At 48.6% G+C, this 26,202-nt stretch overlaps 1 protein-coding gene across 9 annotated transcripts in view; it reads right to left on the bottom strand.

Moving 5' to 3' along the window:
- Positions 1–26,202, bottom strand: part of UBR5 (ubiquitin protein ligase E3 component n-recognin 5) — a 2,447,509-nt gene that overhangs the window by 1,251,084 nt on the left and 1,170,223 nt on the right. The gene's annotated exons all lie outside the window — the stretch shown is intronic.

The raw sequence follows: 26,202 nt of genomic DNA on the forward strand, positions 1-26,202 counted from the left end.
TGTTCTCAATGTCAATGGGCCTAGTAAGATTGTTGTTTTGTTCTCCCCGTTCCCCTCCCTTGCCTTGTCGCGCTCTGAAACACCTGTGTATGAGCGTGATATAAATAAAATATCAAGACTTATCATAATAAATTTCTATTTTAGTTATGTTAAAAAACAACATTCAGCATTAACTTGCATTGTAAAGAATGGATTCAAATCGCATGGTTCATGGATCAAAACGGCGCTTGCTCAGGGCTTTCAGAGCTCAGCTTTTCAGAATTGAAAATGTTATCAATGAGCACTCCAAAGCTTGTCATTTCCTATATATAGCAAGAAAAAGTACTGACCGGTAATGTTCTCTCTGGATTCTTCTACCACACATTCTTCATCTTGATAGATATCCCTGAAGTGACTACTCTACGAAAATCTCGACAGGGGCAAGTGCAGCTCAATGGAATTTCTGTCTCTGGCACGTCTTGACTCCAGGACACTTCCTTCGAACATGACATGATAGCCATACTTTTAGAGCACACTATGCCCCCTTACCTCAATTCACCACTTTTTCCCCCACAACCTCAGCAGTAGATGGAATGAGTTCCCAAGTCACAGAAGCATGCACAAAAAATTGAAGACTTTTTTCCTGTGAGAAACCAACAGAAATGTAACTTATCTTTTCTTTTTCGTTTTTTGCAAAGGCCAAACAAACAGATGTCAAGCAAAAATATGCCCATTCCGAAAAATAGCACACATCTCTCGTTTCACTCGCTCTCAGAAGCTGGAAAGGATGGCAAGAAGAAATCTGTGGGAGAAGGATCCATAGGAAGAACATTTTTCCTTTAATGGATTGCATTCGCACACGGGGGGAGGGCTCTCAAACATTACGAGGCCGGAAACCCAGGAGACGACAAAGTGTACTGCCTGTATTTCTTCAGCAACCCGAGGCCTATGTGGCCGCCATTTTCTTTTATTCTGCGGGCCTTCGGTGATCCCCACCCCTACTCTGTCAACCCATCACCACACACTGCACCAAAGTCATACAAAACCCCTCCACACCTCTCCTATTACTACAGCACTTATCTTGATATACACTCCCGGCACTGCCGCTCCTTCCTGAGCCACCAAAGAAACAGAAAAAGAATTGCACCTTTTTTTCTATTTACTATGGCGGCGTCCATATTGTTTTTAATGGCGATTGGGTTGGTGAAATGTATGCTCGGCACATTCCCAGGAAAATAATAAAATACAACTAGTTGGCATTCCAAAACAAACCACAGGGTGTGAATAGCAATCCTGCTGCTTAGGGGGGCGTACAATGACCAGGGTCAATCTGTCAGGCTGTTACCGACCCTGTACGTCTCATATTGTGGGGGTTATTGCTACATTCTTCCACAAATTGCTCATCTTGATAAACTTAAGATGGATTTCTAAAATCTGGCCTGGTGGACAGATCAGGATGCCACCCTAGTTATAGTGAATAGGAAACTGTGGTTAGCCAAAAAACCAATCAAGGTAAGCATGAGTGGTCAATGTTTAGTTTCAGGAGAGGTGAGTGGGATCAGGGGACCACAATGAGTCCACACGCAGTGATTCACACAGTAATCCCACTTAACAAGTACAAAAATACTTATTATAATAGGCCCAAACAGACCAGAAAAATTAAACAATCAAGTAGTATTATCACACAACACAGTTATCAAACATATGGAATACTTGTGCTTTTCTCTATGATCCCTGCTCTAGGAGGAAACTATTTGGTGATAGGGGGTCGAGGTAGGGGCCTTGGGGGTCTGTTCTTCAGCAAAACGGGCCAAACCTGACTCCCTGGGATTGTCCCCGGGCATAGGTCTAGTCTCGACTGCGGGGATGGCTTGCACAGCGGCTTACGATGCTGCAAGGCCAGGCTTGGAGTCGGACATCTCTTGCTTTAGCGGACTTGTCGTGAGGAGGCTGTTCGTGGCGCTCAGAGGACTTCTGATCAGAGGATCTGCCCTTCGTCGTCAACTCTCTGCATGCGACTTCACTCGCACCACCATGGGGAGTGTGTTTAGTGTGGGCGAGTGCTGTGTCCTTGCCACCGGGTGTCTTCCCCATAACAGGACCGCCGGCCTGTCTGTTAGGGTGGGGGGGGGTGCCACTAGGGAACGTCGAGATTCCCTATTACCCTCACCATCCGAAGGGATGGCGTCGCTGTCTTCGCTGGACGCCCTTTCAACGTCCATGGCGGCCTCTGCCTGCATGACGTGATGGGCCCAACGCTTTGTCTGCCTGTCCTTGAGGGTCTTGGGTCGGAACAGTTTACAGGCCCGACAATGAGCCTCGTCGTGGTCTCTGTGCAAACAAAGGTTGCACACCCTGTGTTTGTCGACCCACATATATTTTTTATTGCAGGATGGGCAGAATTTAAAAGGAGTACGCTCCATTTTGTTGGCAGACAGCTGGACGACAATGGGAAATGGTGGGACTATACATGTTTATGACCACCCCCAACTCTCCCTACTGTAAGGCCGAGGCCGAAAGGGCATTCCAAGGCCGGGTGGCGCCGTCGAAATCTTCGTCCGATGGTCAGCTTCATAGTCTTCCTCGAGTCTTCACCGCGTCGACACACGGTGTCAGTTAAGGACAGAAAGAGGTACCAACTTAAGTTATAAAGGTAAATGGCGTAAGCCGAAATGCACTCTGCAAATATGCGTCCGCTCACAATGGCGGAAAAAAATAATCTGAGGGACATACACGCGTGCAGGATCATGGGTACAAGGGACGTCACAACAGGGATAGTATTACTGGCATGCCCCTTTTCGACGTCCATTTTCGAGTTTCAAATAACTAATACTCTGCAGCTTCCACTAGATGTCGGCCTATGAATAGCATGTGATCTAAGCAGATTACACAAGCATCAGAAATTGTTACCTTTGGTTTGTAGAAATACAGCCAAAAACATTCAACACAATGAAGGTAAGTAGTGATGCAGTAAGGTAAACCAGTTCACAAGAAAAAAGGCCTAACTTTTCAAGTCCAATCACTATGTTGAACGAGGCCTTGCTCCCAAAAGTCACAAAGCTTCTTCTAAGAGAGGGGACAGATGTAGGAAGAGTTCTTGTGGTAGTGAAATATATTACAGAAGACGAACAAGTTACTTTCTTACCTGGTAACGTTCTTTCGATGGGATGGTCCGACGACGTATTCCATATCTATGACAGGTAATCACCACAGCTGTGCTGCTTCGGAATTTTTTTTCGGCGTCTGCGTCCTGCGTCAATGACGTCGATGCGCCGTCATCAAGGACCTCCTCCGACGTCAGACGTCATCCGATGTGATAAGTAGGACGCATGACGCCCGTAGCCTCAGTTGTAGTTTTTTCCCCCAGAATGTGTGACATTAGTCAACTGCCAGTCAGACACAAAGCCTTGCGGAATGTAAGCTGCAATCGCAAAAGAAATTCTGCAGCGGGGAAGGCAGGGAGGGAGCGATATGGAATACGTCGTCGGACCATCCCATCGAAAGAACGTTACCAGGTAAGAAAGTAATTTGTTCTTCGAGTGGATTGGGTCCTCCGACGTATTCCATATCTATGGCAGACTCCCAAAGCAGTACCAGAGCAAGGAGGAGGGAAAGAATTTAGAATCAAAATTTAGAATTGCCAATCAAATAGCAGAGCAAAGGACCGCCTTGCCAAAGGCCAGATCCTGTCCTCGGATGGAATCGAGGGAATAGTGACGTACAAATGTATGTACAGAAGCCCAGGTGGCAGCATCACAGATGTTGCGAATAGGAACACCCCTCTGCAGGGCAGTAGATGCAGCCATACCCCTGGTAGAATGGGCCCGCAAGCCAGCCGGTGGGTCCTTACCCGCCAAGCGGTAACACTCCAGGATGGCCAAAATAATCCAGCGAGAAAAAGTCTGTTTCGTCACAGCCTGTCCCAAACGCTTTCCAGCGTAACCAATAAAGAGTTGATCTTCCACTCTGACCTGGGACATGGTGAAACATAAAAGCTTAAAGCTCTCCTAGGATCAAGCCTATGAAGCCTCTCCTCTTCCTTACCAGGATGCAGAGGAGGATAGAATGTCGGAAGAACAACCTTCTGGGCCAAATGAAATTCCGAAACCACCTTCGGAAGAAAAGAAGGACGAACTCTAAGGACAACCCTGTCCTTATGAAATACAGTGAATGGTGGCTTAACTGAAAGTGCCTGTAACTCACTCTGCGAGCGGAAGTAACCGCAACCAGAAACACAGTTTTCAGAGTTAACAGCCTCAAAGGACAAGAATGCAAAGGCTCAAACGGAGCAGCCATAAGAAATTTAAGAACAAGGTTTAAATCCCAACCGGGCACCAGGAAAGGTGACGGAGGGAACACATTAGTGAGTCCTTTCAGAAACTGTGAAATTAAAAGTGATTTTAAAGTAGGAACACTCTTCAGACGAGCGCTTAAAGATGGACAGCGCCGCCAGGTAACCTTTAATGGTACCCACTTGCAAGCCCCTGTGGGCCAAAGAAAGTAAAAAGGACAGAACCATGGGGATGTCACATGCAAAAGGATCCACATTCTGAACTCTGCACCAGTCGCAGAACTTACGGCAACGGTACAGAGACTTTGTCGCTGGCCGTCGGGCCGAGAGCAACACCTCCATCACGTCTTCAGGGAGGTCCCAATCCTTCCTCAACCTTTCAGAAGCCAAGCGTGAAGGTTGAGGGATCCGACCTCTGGATGGAGAACCTGACCCCCCTCCCGTGAGAGCAGATCGTCTCGGTAGGGAAGGCGACGTGGAGGGCAGATGTACAAGTCGAGAAGGTCCGGGTACCACGTCCTCTGAGCCCACGCCGGAGCAATGAGGATCATCCGGGAACCGAACTTCCGTAACCTCCGCAGCACTTGCGGGATGACGGGGACTGGAGGAAACGCGTACAGCAGCGGGAATGACCACTCCACCACGAACGCGTCTCCTAAGGCTCCTTTTGGAGGAATTCCTGCGAGCAGAACCTCTCGCACTTCCGGTTGACACTGGAGGCGAAGAGATCCACTTGAGGGGTCCCCCAAAGGGCGAAGATCTCCAGGAGAATCTACTGAGCCAACTCCCACTCATGAGAGATCGTGCTCCGCCTGCTCAGAGCGTCCGTCACGTTATCGTCTCCGGCCAGATGAACTGCTGAGATCGAAACTTCCTGCTGGATGGCCCAGAAATCGAGCTGCATCGCCTCCCTGCACAGAGGAAGTGACCCTGCCCCCCCCCTTTTTGTTGAGGTAGTGCATGGCCACTGTGTTGTCAGTCAGGATCAGGACGTTCTTTCCTCCACAGTCGGCAGAAAAGCCTTCAGGGGTAGCCTGACGGCCCTCAGCTCCAACAGATTGATATGGAGTCTGGACTCCGACAGAGACCAATGGCCGCTGACTGTCAGCTCGTTGGCATGTACTCCCCATGCCGCGAGGGATGCATCCGTCACGATCGTCACCTCCGGCCAGGGAAGCCAAAATGGAGCCCCCTTCATCAAGTTGCCTTCGATGGCCACCACAGAAGGTCCCGGGCGACCGAGGGCGGCACCTGAACCGGGTCCGACATCCTGCCGGAGGACTGCGACCATTGCATCTTGAGTGTCCACTGCAAAGATCTCATCCGCAGGCGAGCCTCTGGCACCAGAAGAATGCAGGACGCCATGAGGCCGAGCAACCTCAAGAACTCGAACGCTGGGAGCGTCTGGTCATGCTGAAACTTGTGCACCATCTGCTGAATGTGAAGAGGCCGCCCCTGGGGATGAAAACACTGCCCCAGGGAAGTGTCGAGCACTGCTCCGATGTACTGGAGCCGCTGTGTTGGCGTCAAATGGGACTTCTTTAAATTGAGGGAGAAGTCAAGCCTGTGAAGGGAGTGGCAGGTGACTGACAGATGATCCAGGACTTGCTCGGGAGAGCTCCCCCTGATCAACCAAACGTCCAGGTAGGGGTAGACGTGAATCCCCCCCCTTGCCTGAGATGCGCTGCCACCACCACCATGAGCTTGGTGAAAACCCTCGGGGCGGAGGTCAATCCGAACGGCAGGACCTGAAACTGAAAGTGCGAGTCGCCAACCGCGAACCTCAGGTACTTCTTGTGCTTGGGATGGATCGGCACATGGAAGTAAGCATCCTTGAGGTCGAGAGACACCAACCAGTCCTGAAGCTGAAGGGCCTGGAGGACTTGAGAGAGAGTAACCATCTTGAACTTGTCTTTCCTGAGGCGTTTGTTCAAACCGCGCAAGTCCATGATGGGTCTCAATCCCCGTCTTTCTTCGAAATCAAAAAATAAGGGTAATACCATCCCTTGTTCCTCTCCGCTACAGGCACCAGTTCTATGGCGCCTTTCTCCAGTAGGGCTTGAATTTCCTGCGCAAGGAGCCGATCCGGACTCTGCAAAGAGAGGTTCCCCGGTGGATTGTCGTGAGGCCTCTGCCGAAAGGGAAGACCGTAGCCGTGGGTTATGATCTCCAGAACCCACACATCTGAAGTAATGGCACGCCACCCTACAAGATGCTGCGCCAGCCTTCCCCCAACCGGCGAACCATGGGACATGGCCTCATGACAGAGGTAGCGGCTGCAGCGTTACCTGAGGGCAAAGAGGCAACTGCCCAAGCGGCCTTGGCACCACGGGTACCCTGTCGTCCACCTCTGGTACCCCTGCTTTGGCCTCTTTGACTGCCAGCTCCTCTCGCTTTACTGAAGGACGAGTAATAGCGAAAGGAACCACCCCTCCATTGCTGTCCCCTAGGCATGTTGAGGAGCCGGGACTGCACATCAGGAGCAAACCCCGACTTCCGCAACCACGCAAACCTGCGTATCACGGTGCCCGCCGCCATGGACCTGCTGACGCATTCAGCCATGTCCAAACCCGACTGAACGGACTCACACATGGCATCCTTCCCATCCTGGACCATAGCAAGGAAACCATCCCGTTCGTCCCCTTCGGGAATATGTTAAGCCGCTAACGCAACACAGTTCCACAGAGTGTGTGCGAAATGAGACAAGGCACAAATGGAGTTGGCCGCCTGAAGCGCCATACCCCCAGAAGAAAACACTTTCTTCGCCTAGCCATCAAAACGTTTGTCGTCCCTATCAGGAGGGATGGTAGGGTACGACGCCTGCTTTGCACCACCAAACTCTCCAGAGTGGGGTGCCTGGTCAAGTAGCAGGGGTCGCTACTGGCTGGACGGTATTTTCGTGACAAGGACCTGCCCACCACCGGGAGACTCTCCGGAGCAGTCCAAGCCGCCGCCACCCTTCTCTGTTGAGCCATATGAAACTGCAGTACCGGGTCAGTTGTGGGACCAACATCAAGGATGTCCGTGAGATCATCCTGCACAAACTCCCCTGGGGGAGCAGACCATCCCAAGTACTCGGAAACCCTAGCCATAAGGCGCCGGTACGAGGAATCGGCATGAGAGCCAGGTCCAGGCCTACAAAACTCCACCTCCGGAGAGGTGTCCAGTCCACTGGCATCATGCAGTGACTGCCTCAAATCGTCACACTGACTATGGCCCGAGACCATTTCATCTGGAACCTGGCTAGGAACCAGGCCATCAGAATCCTCATCCACCTCCGAAATATATTCCAGGTGGCGAAAAGAAGGCACCCGAGGGTGCTTGCTCTTAACCAGAGCCTTCCTAGGGGGTTCCCCCGTGCCACGGGGTACCTCCGACACCCTGGCCTCGAAAGGTGTCGAGGGCGTCGAGAGAACAGGCATCGGCGCCGAGAGGATCGGCGTCTAGTAAATCGGCGTCGACGTCAGATGCAGCGCCGCCAGCATCGACAGCGTCGACACAGTCCTCGAAGCCGGAGTTCCGAGCGTGTCCTTCGACGACCTGAGCGTCGACGGCTTCAACGACTTCCTCGGAGCCGGAGCCTTGAGAAAGCCTGTCGACGCCCTCGACGCCTCAGACGTCGATGTCTTCCTCGAAGACATCACAGGTGCACACGGTCTCGAACACGTCGAGGACCGGGACCTGGAACGGGTCCGTCGAGAACGAGTCCCCTTGTTCGAACGGGACCTCTCCCGTGACTCGTGCCGACCACTCTTGCGAGCGGTGTCTCTCGACCTCTCACGGCCGACCCCACTCGGGGGCGCGGACGGCTTAGTACCCTGCGACTCAAGAATCGCCAGCATTTTCTTCCCGAAGGAAGCCCATTCCTCCGGCGTCGCACGGCTAGTGGGGTAAGCGACGTGCCGGGCAGAGTCCTCAGAAGAGGACCTGGAAGACGACCGCTGTCGGCACTTCCGAGAATGCCTCAAAGAGGCCGAGGAGTGGCGAGACCGACTCCTAGAAGGAGACCCACGAGACTTCCGACGATGACGCGGAGAGTCACCTCTCGAATCATCCGTCGAAAGCCCCGCAGACCTCGACTTCCGGGGCTTGGACACCCGACCTACCAACGACAACTTCTTACGTTCACGTAAGGCTTTGGACATGAGCGACTGGCAGTCGATAGTCATCCGTGTCGTGGGCCTCCCCGAGGCACCAGAGGCAGGCGTCGTGCGAGTCTGTCACCGACATCTTGGACCCGCACTTCTTGAAGCCCGGACGCGGGGTCGAAGACGAAGTAAAAGACATCTTCACACGAAGGATTTACTCACAAAAACGAACAGGTTCGAAGAACCGAGAAGAACAGAACTCCAAAGAGTCGAGGCGCAACCGATATTCACGAAGCAACACGTTCGTGGAAAAAACGGAACTGAGGCTACGGGCGTCGTGCGTCCTACTTATCACATCGGATGACGTCGGAGGAGGTCCTCGACGACGGCGCATCGACGTCATCGATGCAGAAAAAAGTTTCCGAAGCAGCACAGCAGTGGTGATTACCTGTCATAGATATGGAATACGTCGGAGGACCCAATCCCCTCAAATTAATAATACAAGTAAGTATAATTTGCCTATCCTTTTGAACTATTTTCAGAACAAGCATTCAAAAAGGGATGGAATGGAATAAACCAATGTTTTTTCCTAAGGTTTATTATAGAGAGACAGAAGAGATGTATGTATTGGGAGTACTCACCCCTCCCCAACTCCAATTTTCCCAAGTGACTAGGTAGATTGACTGGGAATCGCTGCAGGTAGGTTTTCCCGCAGTTGGATCCAGTAGAAGATGTCCAGAAGCTGCGGGTGCAGAGATGATTTTAGTCAGGTCCAGGGGCGAAATGCAACTGATACAGGCCTTTTCAGGAACTTCCGGACGGGGAAAGGCTGGTTCCAGTGACAGTCACCTCACACAGGCGACAGCAGGCATCTATCCAATTACAGTTGAAAATGGCCTTCCAGCACAGGATCACTGGATACCGGGAAGCTGAAACTTGGCAGGGGTGGCAAATCTCAGAATGAGCGGGCGAATATTAAGTTCCGGACTAAAACTACAATGTTACTGTTGAGTTAAACAACTGGAGAGCAGGTTATTAGGCCGGGTGGTCCAGGGACGATTCCGAGGGCTCAGGACAGTTGGATCTTGCGAAGACTTAGACTGGTTGGTCCCACCAGTCAAAAGGTATGAAGCACAGCAGAGGGCCTTTGCAGATCAAGTAGTCCAGCAGCACTTCACTGAGTCTCTTCGGGAGTCGTCCACAGATATTGAGTAATCTGCTCTTCAACACAGGATACTTGGCTCCAAGGCTGATTTGAAGACATAGCTGCAGGAGTCCTCTACTAATCCCAAATCTTGGATGGAAGCAAGCCCATGCCTACCAATGGTAAGGATTTGCATGATTCAAACAGCCAGACTAGTCCAATAAGGCACCACTGTGGGTTTAACTCATGCAAACAAATCAGACTCTCTGGCACCACAAATGTGGAGTGGAACCAGACAGTTCCACCCATTTCCTTGGTGTGAATGCATCACCATATAAGGGATTTCCTGGCCTGAGAAGATAGGAAGCAGGCCAGGTAACATGGCCAAAGAACAAGCAACAAATCTTGTGGCACGCCCAATTTAGGGCACAAGCCACGATTAATGGCCAGACGCGGTAAATGCAAATGTGCAAAACTAAAAGTACGGCAAAAATTGTAAAAATGTAACTGCTTTTTAGGCACATTTAAAAGTAACCAAAAATCTCCAGTGTGAGACTATGGTGATACAAAAGTTTTCCCACTGCACTGCATTGTAAGATGCTGGGAGCACTGGTAAAAAGTTATCCAAACGGATAAAAAACAAAAAGACAAATGGCAAACAGTTTTCCAGTACTGATAGTCTGAAGGACTGATCATTTCCCCCATAACAAAATGAGCAAAAGGACAGGAAAGTGAAGCTGAAGGATTCACTTCTCTGTAAAATAGCAGGATAGGTTGAAAAACAAAAAAAGAAGTGTGGGGCCCATAGAATATAGAGGGGAAGTTGCCTAAAGGGGAAATCTTTCCCAACACCTAGCTATAGTGAACAGGAAGCTCAGAGGTTTGCTGTTGAGCAAGACTGAATGTAGTAAACCTGTGGGAGACTACACCAGCCTTGTCCTCTTGGAAATAGGTAACCCAACCTTTGGTATAGGCTTGTAATACAGAAGTTGTTAGAGTGACTGAGCAGCCAGGCTCATCTCAAGAGTGGGCTGTAGGGTTGCACCAGAGTTTCACAGTGACAGGTATTCAAATAACATTTATACTCAAGGTTTCTTGATTAAATATTGATTAATTTAACAGTCAGTTTTAAAATAAGCCTTCTTTAGAAGGGAGCAATTGGCAACAATAAAATACAGTTCAAAATACACTTCTTCAGTTCAATAAAGTAAGAAAATAACCTTTTGGGATGGCACACAGATTTTCCTACACCCTGAGGGGACTTCAATATTTAGGACACTGTGGACATTAATATATCACTTTTCATACTTAAATGGTAACACGGACGTTGTGGTAAAAAGAAACATTTTAGGGAAGGAAACAATGTTGAAGACATTTCTCACAACAGGTAAGCACTTGTTGAACACCCCCCACCCCCAAATGAAATGTAGCTTAACCCTTGCCCAGCTATACAAGTAAGGTATGTATGACTTTTTGGAGGGATAGTTAAAACACAAAATCAGAGGTTTGAAGAGTCTTCAGGGAACCAGGACAGCCAATGTCACTTGTGCAAAGTCTAGGGGATCTGAGGCACTTCTTGAAGGTAGGTAAAAATCTTGCACAATGTTAAAAAGAGTTTGGTTGAAAAAGGAATCCCTGTTGAGCCACAAGCTGGGAGGCTTGTGAAAGGCAAAGCTATAAGCAACTCTGCAAAAGGCAGCCAATGCAAGTCTCAACTGAGAGCAAGCAAGCTACACACAAGTGCCCCTTAGTTCACAGTACCTTAGGAGTGAAGAAATGGTTCCAGCTGGCTTCTGTCCCTTTTGTAGTTCCTGCAGATCCTGTTGTTTCTGGTTCTCAGTCGTGGGGGACAAGAGGGAGGACCTCTGGGGACTCCTGCACTACGATTTGAAAGTCGGCGGCAGCAATGGGCGAAATTACGATCAGCGGCACTTTGCGGTTTCAACTTCTCACTAAAAGCACCACTGCGGTTCTTGAACCCTTTGTGGACTTTCCTTGCTTCTGGGGTCCAGCACTCTGTTGGAGTGGCTCAGGTTTGGTCAGTCCTGCTACGAGGGACTCTGGAGGATCTTCCTGGAGCTCGGGTCTGGCTTAAAAAACAATGCACTTGATTATGGTGTTCCTGTCCCCTGGCACTCGGTTACTACAGCAACAATGGAAGTACAGCCAGCAGAGAAAGGGGTTTCAGCAGAGTTCGTCTTGGGGAAGATTGGCCCCACAAACCCAAGGGGAGAAGTCGTCCTTTCCGGGCTTCTCTAGTCGATGTCGAAAAGGGAACTTCAGCACTGCAGCAGGGCTTCACCGGGCAAATGGGCGGTGCAGGAGTTGCAGCAAGCTTCTCTTCCAGTTTCTTTCTTCAGTTCCTTAGTCCAGTGGTTGACTCTGCCTTCCTTGCAACGATCGAGTTTTATGCAAGTCGTTCCTGTTAGGCAAGATTTGGAGCCATACCCTTTGGGTGCACTACAACAACCTTGACCTCCTGTCAATAGGAACCCAACTTTTGGTATAAATCTGTACTACACAGGTTGTTAGTGTGGCCGAGAAGCCAGGCTTATCTCAAGAGTAGTCAATGTGAGCAGGAGGTTGATTACACAGAGATTCACAGTGACAAGTATCCAAATAAACACTTCCACTCAAGGTTTCTTGATTAAACAATTATTGAACAGTCAGTTCGAATAAGCCTACTTCAGAATGGGCAATATAATAGTAACATACAAATACACTGCAAAATACACACTCTTCGATCCTCTAAATCAGCAAATGCCCATTTGAGTGGCACACATACACTTCCGACACCCTCAGATGACTTAAATAGCTAGGACAATGTGGACATGAATATATCACTGGTACATTTAGAGCAATACTGAGATGTGTTAAAGTAAAATAATTTCAGAATAAAACCAGAGATCACACAAATATTCTGAAGCACGTAAGTACTTTTGAACTCCCTAATGCAAAGTAAATTAACCCTTTCCTGGAGGGAAGGTAAGGCACAAGCAGAGGAGTGAAGTCATTCAGGGAGCTAGGCCAGCCAATGTCAATTGGGCAAACGTCTAGGTGAGCTGAAGCACGTCTTGCAGGCAAGTAAAAGTCTTGCACAATGTTTTAAAAGTCTTCATAGAAAAAGTAGAATCAATGTAGTGTCACAAGCTGGGAGGCTTGTGAGAGGTAGAAGATGCAAGCAACTATACGGAAGCAACCAAGACAAGTCTCAACTGAGATCAAGTAAGGCTACAACAGCAAGAGGTAAATCCTCTCAAACTTTACAGTACCTTTGGTTAGAAGAAATTGTTCCAGCTGGCTTCTATTCCTGTGCATCTCAGCAGATCCGTCTGTTCTTGGGCCTCAGTCGTGGGGACAAGAGGGAGGACTTCTGGTGACTACTGCATTGCAATGGGTTGGTCAGTGGCAGAAAAGAAACTTCTATTCAGTGGCACTTTGTCGTTTCAGCTCCTTGTGTCTCTACCACTGCAGACTCTCGGATACCACTCTGGACTTTCCTCGCATCTGGGGTCCAGCACTCTGTTGAGGTGGCTCAGGCTTGGTAAGTCCAGCTTACTGGGAGGATCTTCCACAAGCTCGGGGCTGACTTAAAAGTGATGCACTCAGGTTGGTGTTCCTCTCCTTGGCACTTCGGTTCCAGCACCAGCAGAAGTACAGCCAGCTCCGAGAGGAAGTACAGCCAGCTCCGAGAGGATGTCCAAACGAGTTCACTTTGTAGTTGACTGGTCCCACCAACTGAAGGGGAGAAGTCGTCCTTGCAGGGCTTTTCTAGTCTAGGCGAATTCGAAGCTTCAGCACAGCAGCATGGCTTCACCGGGCAAACTAACGGTCCAGGATTTGCAGCAGGCATCTCTTCCAAGTTCTTCTTCGGATTCCTTCGTCCAGTGGTAGACTCTGCCTTCAAAGCCAAAAAGACTTGCATTTGATGTAGGTTTCTCATTCATTTTAGCCTAGCTGTCAATCACACAGCAGGGTGGCTGTCCTTGCCGGACAGCCAGTGGGCCAATCACCTTTGCGTACATTCCTGTAACCAAGGTGATTAAGCACAGGGAGTTTTGTGCACCTACCTCACTTCTTGCCCTTGCCAGACACACTGGTGCCAGAGGCGTGCTTCACTCGTGAAACCCGCCGAAGACAAAACGAACAAAGGGACCAAACCTGGTTTGGCGCGCAGAGTAAATCTGGACCTTTCCAACAAAAAATGGCGAAAAAAGACGACCAGGGCCATTTTGACAAAATGGGCACCCATGTGTGCTTTACTGCAGTTGCGAACGCAGCTCGCAGTAAAAACACACCATGGTAGTAAAAGTAAACCACTGCCACCAGCCATTAATTATAGAAAGGGTAACATAAAAATGCTACATGAGAAACTAGACAAAGGGGATACTAAGTAACCCCTCCAGCAGCATATGGTAAGATACAGTGTGTGCTGGGTCTAGAAAGTTACAAATTGTAAGTAAAGTCGATTTCACTTCACTGCTCTTGCAAACAGTAGTTTACCCAAGATAAGGTATTTAAACCTTTGGGAAATCTAAGAATTCCCTGTGCCACTGCACTGAAGGTGCTGTTTGTCACAATGCAATGATGATAACTATGGAGTTTGTCAGACTCCACAACCAAAAGAAACAAGTGTCCAAATCATAGAAAAATAGGAGAGCGTGGGAAAAAGGTCACTCTCTCCATGATAAAAATTAATAAGTCCTAGAGTCCAGCAAAAGTGCTGAGGGTCTCTAAGGAAGAGAGGAATTAGCACATTTCTGAGAATTCTCCTTTATAGTTCCCATTCATTCGCAGCCTAGCTGTCACTCACACAAGCAGGGTGGCTGTACTCCAAGGATAGCCAGCCGGCCAATCACCTTTGGGTGCATTCCTGTAACCAAGGAGACTAAGCACAGGGAGTTTCGGGAACCTCCCCCTTGCTTCCTGCCCTGCAAGACACGCTGGATCCAGAGGCGGGCTTCACCAGTGAATCCGGCCAAAGACAAAACAAACAAAAAGAACCAAACCTGGTTTGGCATGCAGAGTGAATTTCAAGGACCACCTTTCAAACTAGAAACGGCGAAAAAAGACGACCAGGGCCATTTGGACAAAATGGGCACCCGTGGGTGTTATTCTGCAGCTGCAAACGCAGCCCGCAATAAAAACACAGTGGTAGGAAAAAATAAACCACTGCTGTTAGGCAGGATTGTATGCTGTACCCTTTGGATGCACTATAACAACCCTGACCACCTGGCAATAGGCACCCAAACTTTGGTATAAGTCAGCACTACACAGGTTGGTAGCATGTTGAGCAGCCAATCTTTTCTCAAGAGGGGTCAATGTGAGCTGTAGGGAGCTGCGGAGATTCACAGTGAAAAGTATTCAAATAAACACTTCCACACAAGGTTTCTTGATTAAACAATTATTAATTTAACAGCCCGATTAAGCATTCTTCAGAAGCGGGCAATATAATAGTAAAACACAAATGCACTTCACTTTTAATATTTCTAAATCGGTAAGTAACCTTCTGGGATGGCACACACACTTCCTACACCCTCAGGTGACTTTAGTAACTAGGACACTGTGGACATTACTCTACCACTGTTTGCATTTAGAATCAGACTAAAGAGTTTGTCAAAGGAAAAAAGGTTATTAGAACAAGTTACTTACCATATCTGGTAATGTTCTTCCAATGGATGTTCCCCGACGTATTCCACATCTATGACAGGTAATGTCCACAGCTGTGCTGCTTCGGAAATTTTTTGGCAGAGGGCCTCCTGCGTCAATGGCGTCGATCTGTTGTCCCTTGAGGGTCGACGTCACTGGATGTTATATATAGGACGCACGGCGCCCATAGCCTCAGTTATAGTTTTTTCCCCAGAACGTGTGGCACCAATCTCCTGCCAGTATGACTGCAGAAAGCCTTGCGGAAACGTAATCTGCAATCGCATAGGAAATTCAGTAGAGGGGCAGTCTGGGAGAGAGATGAGGAATACGTCAGAGGAACATCCCATAGAAAGAACGTGTTCTTCGAGGGGATTGTGTCCTCCAACGTATTCCACATCTATGACAGACTCCCAAAGCAGTACCAACTTATGGAGATGGGAAAAGAATGTACAATTTAGAATTTTAGAATTCCCAATGAAATTGCTGAATAAAGGACTGCCTTACCAAAGGCCAAATCCTGGCCATGGATGGAGTCAAAGGAATAGTGTCTCACAAAAGTATGGACAGAGGCCCATGTGGCTGCTTTGTGTATATTGCAAATCGGAACACCCCTCTGAGAATAGTGGAGGCAGCCACATCCCTAGTAGAGTGAGCCCGTAAGCCTACTGGAGGGTCCTTTCCCGCCAAACGGTATCACTCAGAGATCGTCAAAATTATCCATCTGGACAAGGTCTGTTTCGAAACAGCATGGCCAAAGCGCCTTCCAGCATAACGAACAAAGAGCTGATCATCCACTCTGACCCGGGACATCCGTGAGAGATAGAAACTCAAAGCTCTTCTAGGATCCAACCTATGGAGCCTCTCCTCTTCCTTACCAGGAAGTGGAGGAGGATAAAACGCTGGAAGACTCACCTTCTGGCTCAATGGAATTCCGACACAACCTTTGGTAGAAAAGGGGGCTGCACCCGCAGGACAACCCTGTCCTTAAGGAACACGGTAAAGGGTGGCTTAGCGGAAAGTGCCTGCAACTCACTCACTCTGCGTGCGGAAGTAACAGCAACTAAAAAAACAGTTTTGAAGGACAACAGTCTCAACTGACAAGAATGTAAGGGCTCAAACGGAGCTCCCATTAGGAACTTTAAAACCAAATTCAAATCCCATCCAGGCACCTGGAAAGGCGACGGTGGAAACACATTAGTTAGCCCTTTAAGAAACTGAGAAATCAAAAGGGATCTGAAAATAAGAACATTCCTCAGACGAGCGCTTAAATAAGGACAGCGCTGCCAGGTAACCCTTAATGGTACCCACTTACAGGCCCTTGTGGGCTAAAGAAAGCAAAAAAGACAAACCAAAGGAATGGAACATTGGAAAGGATCCACATTCTGTACCCTGCACCAGTCACAGCACTTTCTCCAACGGCAACGGTACAGGGATTTCGTTGCTGGCCTTCTGGCCGAAAGCAACACCTCTATCATGTCTTCGGGGAGGTCCCAATCCTTATACCTCAACCTTTCAGATACCAAGCATGAAGGCTGAGAGACTTGACCTCTGGATGGAGAACCCGACCCCCTTCCTGTGAGAGCAGATCGTCTCGGTAGGGAAGACGGTGTGGAGGGCAGATGGAAATGGCAGATGGACATGTCTAGAAGGTCCGGGTACCTAGCTCTCCTGGCCCATGCCGGCGCAATGAGGATCATTCGGGAACCGTACCTCCGTAACCTCCGCAACACCTGCGGAATGACAGGGACTGGAGGAAACGCACACAGCAGTGGGAAGGACCACTCTACTACGAACGCGTCCCCTAAGCCTCATCTTGGAGGAAATTCCTGCGAGCAGAATCTTTCGCACTTCCAGTTGACACTGGTGGCAAACAGATCCACTTGTGGGGTTCCCCAAAGGGTGAAGACCTCCAAAGGACCTTCCTGAGCAAGCTCCCACTCATGAGAGACCATGCTCTGCCTGCTCAGAGTGTCCGCTGCTGCGCTTTGGTATCTGGCCAGATGAACTGCTGAGATCGCAATTTTCTGCTGGATGGCCCAGAACCAGAGCTGCATCGCCTCCCTGCACAACGGAAGTGACCCTGCCCCCCCCCCTTTTTTGTTGAGGTAGTGCATGACCACCGTATTGTCTGTCATAATCAGGACATTCTTCCCCCGCACAGATGGCAGAAAAGCCTTCAGGGCTAGCCTGACGGCCCTCAGCTCTAACAGATTGAAGTGGAGTCTTGACTCCGACGGAGACCAACGTCCACTGGCTGTCAATTCATTGGCATGAGCTCCCCAACCTGTTAGGGACGCATCCATCACGATAGTCACCTCCGGCCATGGCTGCCAAAATGGTGCTCCCTTCATCAGATTACCTTCTTCGGGGTTAGGGAGAATTCTCATAAATATTTGATTTCCCTTACCTACTGAGTCCCTCAGCAGCTTTGCTGGATTTCTAGGATTTATTTTCTTCACCAGGTAAGAGTGTGAGCCTTTTTTCCCCACTCATACATGTGTTTTGCTATGTGTATTTCTACTTTGTGTGTGATCTTGGGCACTGGAGCCTCACCTACTCCATGGCACAGTATATTTTCATGTGTTACACAGCACCTTCAGTGCAGTGACACAGGGTTGTCTTTGAGACTTCCCACCGACTCCATTTTCTGGGGCTGACTTCTGTCCCCCAGAAAAGGGTTAAAGTTGCCATTAACTTTACGTTAGTCACTTTAAACCACAGACCCAGTACACCCCATCTTACATGGAGTATTGGAAAAGGTTAACTCTTATCCCTTTTTGTCTGTGTCTCTTGGAGCATTGTTTCGCTCCCTTTACATTAAGACTTGGCTGGTGGCAGTGGCATCTACCCTAACTTTTCTTCCGCGATTATCTTATATAAACATCGTATTGTTTTAGGCTATTATGTTAGCCTCGAACATAAACCCGCTTGACCAAATACATTTTATTACGGTTCCGGCTGGGTTTATTCGCCATTTCTTTTTGTAAATGTCTTTCTCGTGTTTAACTCTGCGCGGCAAACCAGGTTTGGTCCCTTTGTTCATCGCCTTTTGGCGGGCTTCCACACAGAAGCCCTCCTTTGGGTGCCTGAGAGTCTGGGTAGGTGTTAGGCAGAAACCTGTGCAGTTCCCTTAGGGACCACTGCAAAAGATTTAAGACTACAGGCGTTTGGCAGGAAACCCACTTGGTAGCAGTCTGCACCACACAGATTCACTTGGTAGCTGTGGCTGAGCAGTCAGACTTCCCTCAAGAAGAGTTAGGCAGTATATAGAGTATACACAATAGGTACAGAGACACAGTAGCACAAACAAACACTGACCAGAACTTTGGTGTAAAAGTATATAATTATTTATTTAAAGACACACTTGTAAATTACACTAGCAAAAAAGAGGTAAGTAAATTCAGCACACAGTCACTATCATATATATATATATACAACCCTAATTACTTATTAGACAAGCCTTAGTGAGAAACACCACTTATTTTCAGACAGAGGTGAGCGCTTAACATAAGATGGCACTCTAATAAGTTATTAAAAAGGGAGGGAAAAAGGCAGAGTTATGGAAGCACACAAATTTCAATACTTTTAAAAGAACCACAGTAAGGCAGGATAGGCAAAGTTCTACTGGAGAGCAAGGAAGTCAATTGCAAGGCCCACTCTTGGAGAGAGCAAGCAGAAGGGGTCCAGGTTCACACAGTGGGGTTATGCCCAAAGAGTCTTGTAGATAGTTCGCACAAAAAGGATGAAATTAAAGCCAGGAAGAGTTAGCTAGGTTGTCCCAGGCCAGACCAGGTTAGAAAGTCGAGGCTTTACTGTCACCCCGAACGATCTGTCGCAAGGTAAGCCAGGTAGGACACAGTACCTTAAGTGTGAAGGAAGCTCCAGCAGGCGGGGGGGTGGGCAGTTGTTTCTGGCAGCGGGTGCAAGTCGGTGTTTCGTCCAGAGGAAGAGGGGGTCTCGCAGTGGAGGAAAGATGAAGGTCGTTACACTGCCAGGGAAGAAACCAGCCGCGGAGTTCTTCGGTTAAAAGGTACTACCCTTCTCTTCGCGGTAGTGGTAAACTGTGGTATTCCAGTTGCTGGGGTGCTTGGCACGGGCAAGGCGGCCACGAGATGCTCCACGAAGGTGAAAATTAGGCAAAACTGGTTATCCCCACCAGTCAAAGGAAGAAGACTCTCCGGAATGGAGATCTCCTCTGTCATCGGGAAAAGTGGTGAGACGGTTCAGCAGGGCCCCACCAGTGGTGTTGTCGTTGCAGGTCGGCTCAGCTTCTCCCTCCTCGGATTCTTAGGTCCTGTGGCGACTTCTGAAGTTCCAGTCCCCAAAGCCCTGCTTTTATGCAGAAAACCCCCATTCATTCAGCCTAGCTGTCAATCAAACATGCTAAGTGGTGAGCCGGCCGGCTCACCACTTGGGCCAATCACACAAGAGTGCGACTTGAGTTACCAAGGTAACTCAGTCCAGGGTGCCTAAACCCCCTCCCACACCCCCTGTGGTACCCAGACAGAGTGGCACCACTTTTGGAGGCTTCTGTGGAGAAGCCTGCCAAAAAGTGGAACAAAGGGCTCGACTTGGTCACAGAAGAGAACACAAACGCCATTTTAGAATCAAGTTCTGGCAAAAAATACCAACCGATGAATTAATATTAAATAAATAAACCGGCGGTACGTTCGAGGCTATAAGAATTAAATAATTAAAGTTGGTAGCCTCGAATAATGGGAAAATCCCAGAGAGACAGATTTGCGGTCGAATATGAAAAGTAGTATCCACTGCCACCAGCCAAAACTCGATCAGGGGGGACGGAGTCGTGCCCCCTCGAACAACAGACCCCGGGGCAATCGAATTGCCCCGACCAGTACGTCCACAATATGATGGTTTGTACTGGTTTCTGTTCATAATTTGGGACTAGTAAAGCCAATGGTGACTTTACATGCCCTGGGAGACAGTCAGTCCCAGGGTATGGAGTCTATGTTGGGGGGTCGCTACGACACCCCTGGGTTACGGCACGGAGGGTGCTGTGTAACCCACATCAAAAACCCATGAGACCCTATGGGGTAAAAGACCCCATAGCCCATTAAACACGTGGAAAGATAAAGGAACACCTCAAATCATGTCTAAGAGTGGGAGTAAAAGAGTCTCACTCTTAGCAGGAGAAAGAAATAAACCCCAAAAATCAAGCAAAGCTGCTGGGGGACTCACTAGGTTTGGGAAATTAGCCTTTTCAGAGAATTCTCTCCAACAGTAGGCAGGATGTGAGGGGGGGGTTTTAGGACCCCGGCCATGGGTTCCCTTGGTAACCCAAGTCGCACTCCTGTTTGATTGACTGGGTGACTGTCCTTGCCAGGACATCCACCCTGCTGTGTGATTGACAGCGAGGCTGTATGAATGGGGGAAAACTGCATAAAAAGCTCGTCTCTGGGACTGGAAAGGCAGAGTCGCCACTGGAACGAAAGAACCAACGAGGAACTGATGGAAGAGGACCCCTACAACGACTGAACCGCCCAGTGAAGCCCTGCTGCAGGTCTGAATCTTCAGAATACGACGACAGAAGATCCTCCAGGAAACTTCTTCTCTTGAACTGGTGGGACCAACCAGTTTGCCCAAACTGCAAGCCAGGACCCCTCTGGTCGAAGTCGTGAGCCTGCAGGAACTACCAGGAACGTCTGCCTCAGCTACAGCCCCCTCTCCATTTTAAGGTACTGTGCAAATCCGGTTGTTCGTTTCGTTCAGCCGCAGTGAAAGTGTTTGAAATCTTTCTCCAATCCGAGGGCTTGTCCTTTTCTTCTCTTTGAACTATCTTTTCTACCAACCAACCTCGTCCGGAAACCGCGCCACAAACTTTACCGCAAACTACCCTGAACTGTATTATCTTGAGCAAAAGACTTGACCTATTGACTTTGGCCCTAAGCATTTTCTATCTGATTTTATCATTGTAGTCTCTCTTGTTCGAGTGCCCCGAGTACTTACCTGCTGGTGTAATTCAATTTCAGTTAACTTTGTCTTTCCCTCCCTTTTTAATTGCTGGAGTACCATTTTGCTCCCACTTCATTTTGTGAACTTAACTTGTCCGGAACTTATTGGGAGTTGTGTGGTGTATTAAGAGTGTAATTTCTAAACTGCTTAGAATAGTGAAATGTTATACAACTGAAGAGTGAAATAAATGTACATTCTTTTACTTGAAAACCTTGAGTCAATGTTTGCCTGAAGCACAGTAATTGCTGTCCTGTGTGTAACTATTTGATACTGCTCACTACTGCATATAATTCTGCCAAACAGTCGGCCCACGATAGAAGATCCTGGGCGACCGAGGTCGGAATCTGAACGGGATCCGACATCCTGCCGGAGAACTGCGACCACTGCATCTCGAGAGCCCACTGCAGATATCTCATCCACAACCTGGCCTCTGGCACCAGGAAAATGCAGGATGCCATGAGGCCGAGCAACCTCAAGAATTCGAATGCCGGGAGACTCTGGGCACGTTGAAACTTGTCCAGCATCTGCGGAATGTGATGAGCCCTCACCTGGGGAGACAAACACTGCCCCAGCGATGTGTCGAGCACTACAGCCGCTGGGTAGGTGTCAAATGGAACTTCAAGTTGAGAGAGAAGCCCAGCTTGTGAACAGAGTGGCAGGTGACGGACAGATGATCCAAGGCTTGCTCAGGAGAGCGTGCCCTGATCAACCAATCGTCCAGGTAGGGGTAGACGTGAATCCCCCCCTTTTCCTGAGATACGCTGCCAATACCACCACCAGCTTGGTGAAGACCCTCAGGGCGGAGGTCAATCCGAATGCCAGGACCCGAAACTGAAAATGCGAGTCACCAACCGCGAACCTCAGGTACTTCCTGTGCTTTGGATGATTCAGCACATGAAAGTAAGCATCCTTAAGGTCCAGAGACACCAACCAAGCCTGAAGTTGAAGGGCCTGGAGGACTTGAGAACGAGTTACCATCTTGAACTTGTCCTTCCTGGGGAGCTTGTTCAACCAATGCATATCCATGATGGGTCTCAATCCCCCGTCTTTTTTCGGAATAAAAAAATAAGGGGAATACCATCCCTTGTTCCTCTCCGCTACAGGCACCAGTTCTATGGCACCTTTCTCCAGCAGGGATAGGATTTCCTGTGCAAGGAGCGGATCTGGACGCTTCAAAGAGAGCTTCACCGGTGGATTGTCGTGAGGCCTCTGCCGGAAGGGAAGACAGTAGCCGTGCGCTATGATCTCCAGAACCTACACATCTTGGAGAATGGTGGCCATTACTTCAGATGCTGCGCAAGTCTGCTCCCAACCGGCGAATCCCTCCCTCACATTCAGCCCACCTAGACACCCAGACGCCAAAGGGGGGCTTCTTCGCAGAAGCCCGCCAAAGGACGCGAACAAAGAAGGCAAACCTGGTTTGCAGCACAAAGTAAAACGCAAGAAGGATGTGAACACAAAGAAATGGCGACTAAACCTGACCAGAGCCAAAATAAAATTTATTTGGTCAAGCGGGTTTTTGTTTGAGGCTAACACAATAGCCTAAAACAGTTACAAGTTTATATACTATAATCGCAGTAGAAAAGTTAGGGTAGATAACCACTGCCACCAGCCAAGTCTTAGTGTTAAGGGAGCGAAACAAGGCTCCAGGAGGTACAGACAAAAAAAGGGATCAGAGTTGACCCTTTCCAATACTCCATGTAAGATGGGGTGTACTGGGTCTGTAGGTTAAATGACTACATAAAGTAAATGGCAACTACCTGTTTCTGGGGGACAGTAGTCCGCCCCAGAAAAAATGGAGTCAGTGGGAAGTCTCAGACACAGCCCTGTGTCACTGCACTGAAGGTGCAGTGTAACACACACAAGAAGTTGGGCTCATGGAGTGGTGTGGCTTCAGAGCCCAAGATCACACAAAAAGTAGAAATACACATGGCAAAACACATGTAAGAGTGGGGAAAAAGGTTCACACTCTTACCAGGTGGAAAAAATAAACCCCAGAAATCCAGCAAAGCTGCTGAGGGACTCACTAGGTAAGGGAAATTAGCCATAAATGAGAAGTCTCCCCAACACAACTCTGTACAGCGAATTCAACCAGAGGAGGGGTCCTGGCTTGTAGTTTAGGCAAACTAGTTAGTCCCGCCAGCTCAAGGGAAGAAGTTTCTTGGAGGATCTTCTCTGTCATAGGATTCTGGCGATTCGGTCCTGCAGCAGAGCTTCACCGGGCGGTTCAGTCATGGTAGGGGTCGTCCTCTTCCAGTTCCTCGTTGGTTCTTTCGTTCCAGTGGCGAATATGTTCTTCCAGTCCCAGAGACCTGCTTTTCATGCAATTTTCCCCTATTCATACAGCCTGGCTGTCAATCGCACAGCAGGGTGGCAGGCCTGGCAAGGCCAGTCCCCTTATACAAGAGTGCGACTTGGGTTACCAAGGGAACCCATGGCAGGGGTCCAAAGATCCCTCCCTCACATCCTGCCTACCTAGACTATCAGGCGCCTTAAGAAGGGCTTCTGTGCAGAAGCCTGTGAAAAGACAGCGAACAAAGGAGTCATCCCCGGTTTGGCACGTAGAGTGAAACACGAGAAAGATGGCGAATAAACCCAGCCGGAACCAAAATAAAATGTATTTGGTCAAGCGGGTTTATGTTCGAGGCTAATATAATAGCTTAAAACATTACCACATTTATATAAGATAATCGCGGTAGAAAAATTGGGGTAGATACCACTGCCACCAGCCAAGTATTAATGTTAAGGGAGCGAAACAAGGCTCCAAGAGGAACAGACAAAAAGGGATAAGAGTTAACCCTTTCCAATACTCCATGTAAGATGGGGTGTACTGGGTCTGTGGTTTAAAGTGACTATATAAAGTTAATGGCAACTTTACATGTTTCTGGGGGACAGTAGTCAGCCCCAGAAAAATGGTGAAATGGTAAAAGACAACCCTGTGTCACTGCGCTGAAGGTGCTGTGTAACAAACACAAAAAGTGGTGCACATGGAGTAGGTGAGGCTCCAGTGCCCAAGATCACAAAGAGTAGAAATACGCATAGCAGCAAAACACATGTAAGGGTGGTAAAAAAGGCTCACACACTTACCAGGTGAAAAAAATAAATCCTAGACATCGAGCAAAGCTGCTGAGGGACTCATTAGGTAAGGGAAGTTAACAATTTATGATAATTCTCCCCAACGGCCACTCCGTGAGACGCCTGCGCCGATCCTTCATGGTGCGGGGTATCATCTCCTGGCAAAACGTACAGTCATCCTCCACGTGCGATTGGTCAGAATGCAGGCAGTAGAGGCACATGGAATGCCCATCGTCCAAGTAAATGTTCTGCAAATCCTGAACCGAGGCGTTGAGTCTTCCTTCTCCTCTGCTATGTCCAAGCGGGGTAGGCCTTGAAGAAGCTTCTGGAATCCTCCAAGAAGAAACTCAATGAAAAATCGTCCTTGAGGGGCACTGAAGAATCTGAAAACGGGTCCCTGTTAATCGGAATATGGATCGATAGAGCTTGAGGCTCGATTGACCGGAAAAATAGAGTCGAACTCTTACAAAAATCGCAAAATGCAGTAAAAGCTCGAGAACTATAGCACGCAGACTCCCAACACTTGCACGTGCTGTAAAAATCTGAAGATGGCTGCCAGAGGATGGGCTTAGGTAGAGGGCAGTCATTGGCTGGGGGCAGTATGACCCAGAGATGAATGACTGGTTGTTAGGAGAAAGACCGTTCAGAAATGAAACTGAAACTTATTTTTTATTTACCGAGGATTCCCAGCCTGACGACAGAGAATATTCATGAGCATGTGACTCCATGCCAGACCCCATGCGGGAGAACAACTGCTGTCCTGACCCCGTTTTCTATGCGACAGAGGAGCGCTGAAGAGGACCACTAATTTACTTTGGCCGGTGGGAACAACCAGTCCCAAAACAACCTTTGAAATGAGCCATCTCCCAAAGTTCTAGGAGCTTCCACAGCTGTAGAACCAAACTACCAGGAGACCTGCTGCCCATTTCAAGTGCATGGTCTTGGAAAGACCGAATCCGTCCAAATCTTTGCTAAACCCGTAAGGACACTACCATCTTCAATCCAACTAGCCCAGACCCCCTCATCAGAGTGTGGGACTGCAGGAAGGGAAGATTGACCAGGCGATCCATGTACTTTGTTGATGCTGCAGAAAAGGCGTCAAAACTACAGAGTGAACCAAGAAGTTGCTGAAAGTCGTGCCACAGGTCCTCCCTCGAGACTGCGGCGGGGAGATCCCATCCATTGTCCTGCCTTCAGTCACCAGACCAAGGAATCCAGAGGTCGGGTTTAGAGCTGCAACATTGCGGAGCATCCAGCAGGAACATTTCTTCTAACCTAAGGTACTGTGGGTGTTAGGCAAGATTGTATGCAGTACCCTTTGGGTGCAATACAATAACCTTGACCTCCTAGCAATAGTAACCCAACTTTGGTACAAGTCTGAACTACACAGGTTGGTAGTTGGGTCGAGCAGCCAGGCTTATCTCAAGAGGGGTCAATGTGAGCAATAAGGTTGTGACGCAGAATTTCACAATACAGGTATCCAAATAAACACAAACTATTATTAATAGATTTCACAGTCAGTTATACAAGTCTTCAGAAAGGGCGCAAAACATTTGACGCTTAACTATACTTCAAAACTACTCAATTTCTCTAAATCCGATGAAACCCATTGGGGATGACACACAGACACTTCCTACACCCTCAGTTGACTTAGATAGCTAGGACACTGTGGACATTGATTTATCACTGTTACATTTAGAGCAATACTGAGTTTGGTAAAAAAGAGAATAGAGAAATAAAACAAAGGTTAACAAATAACTAATAAACAGGCAAGTACTTTTAAACACCTTTCAACGCACAATGTCAGAGGTAAAGAGGAGTATAAGGGAGCCAGGACAGCCAATGTTAATTGCACAATGTCAAGGGGAGCTGAAGATCTTTGCAGGTAGGTAAAAAGCCTTGCACTATGTTTGCAGAAATGTTTGTTGAAAGGCCACAAGATGAGACTTGTGAAGGGCAAAGCTTTAGCAACACTGCGAGGTAACCAAGACAGGTCTCAACTG

The sequence above is a fragment of the Ambystoma mexicanum genome, chromosome 5q, assembly GCF_040938575.1.
Source record: "Ambystoma mexicanum isolate Mex_15411 chromosome 5q, UKY_AmexF1_1, whole genome shotgun sequence".
Classification (NCBI taxonomy): Eukaryota; Metazoa; Chordata; class Amphibia; order Caudata; family Ambystomatidae; genus Ambystoma; species Ambystoma mexicanum.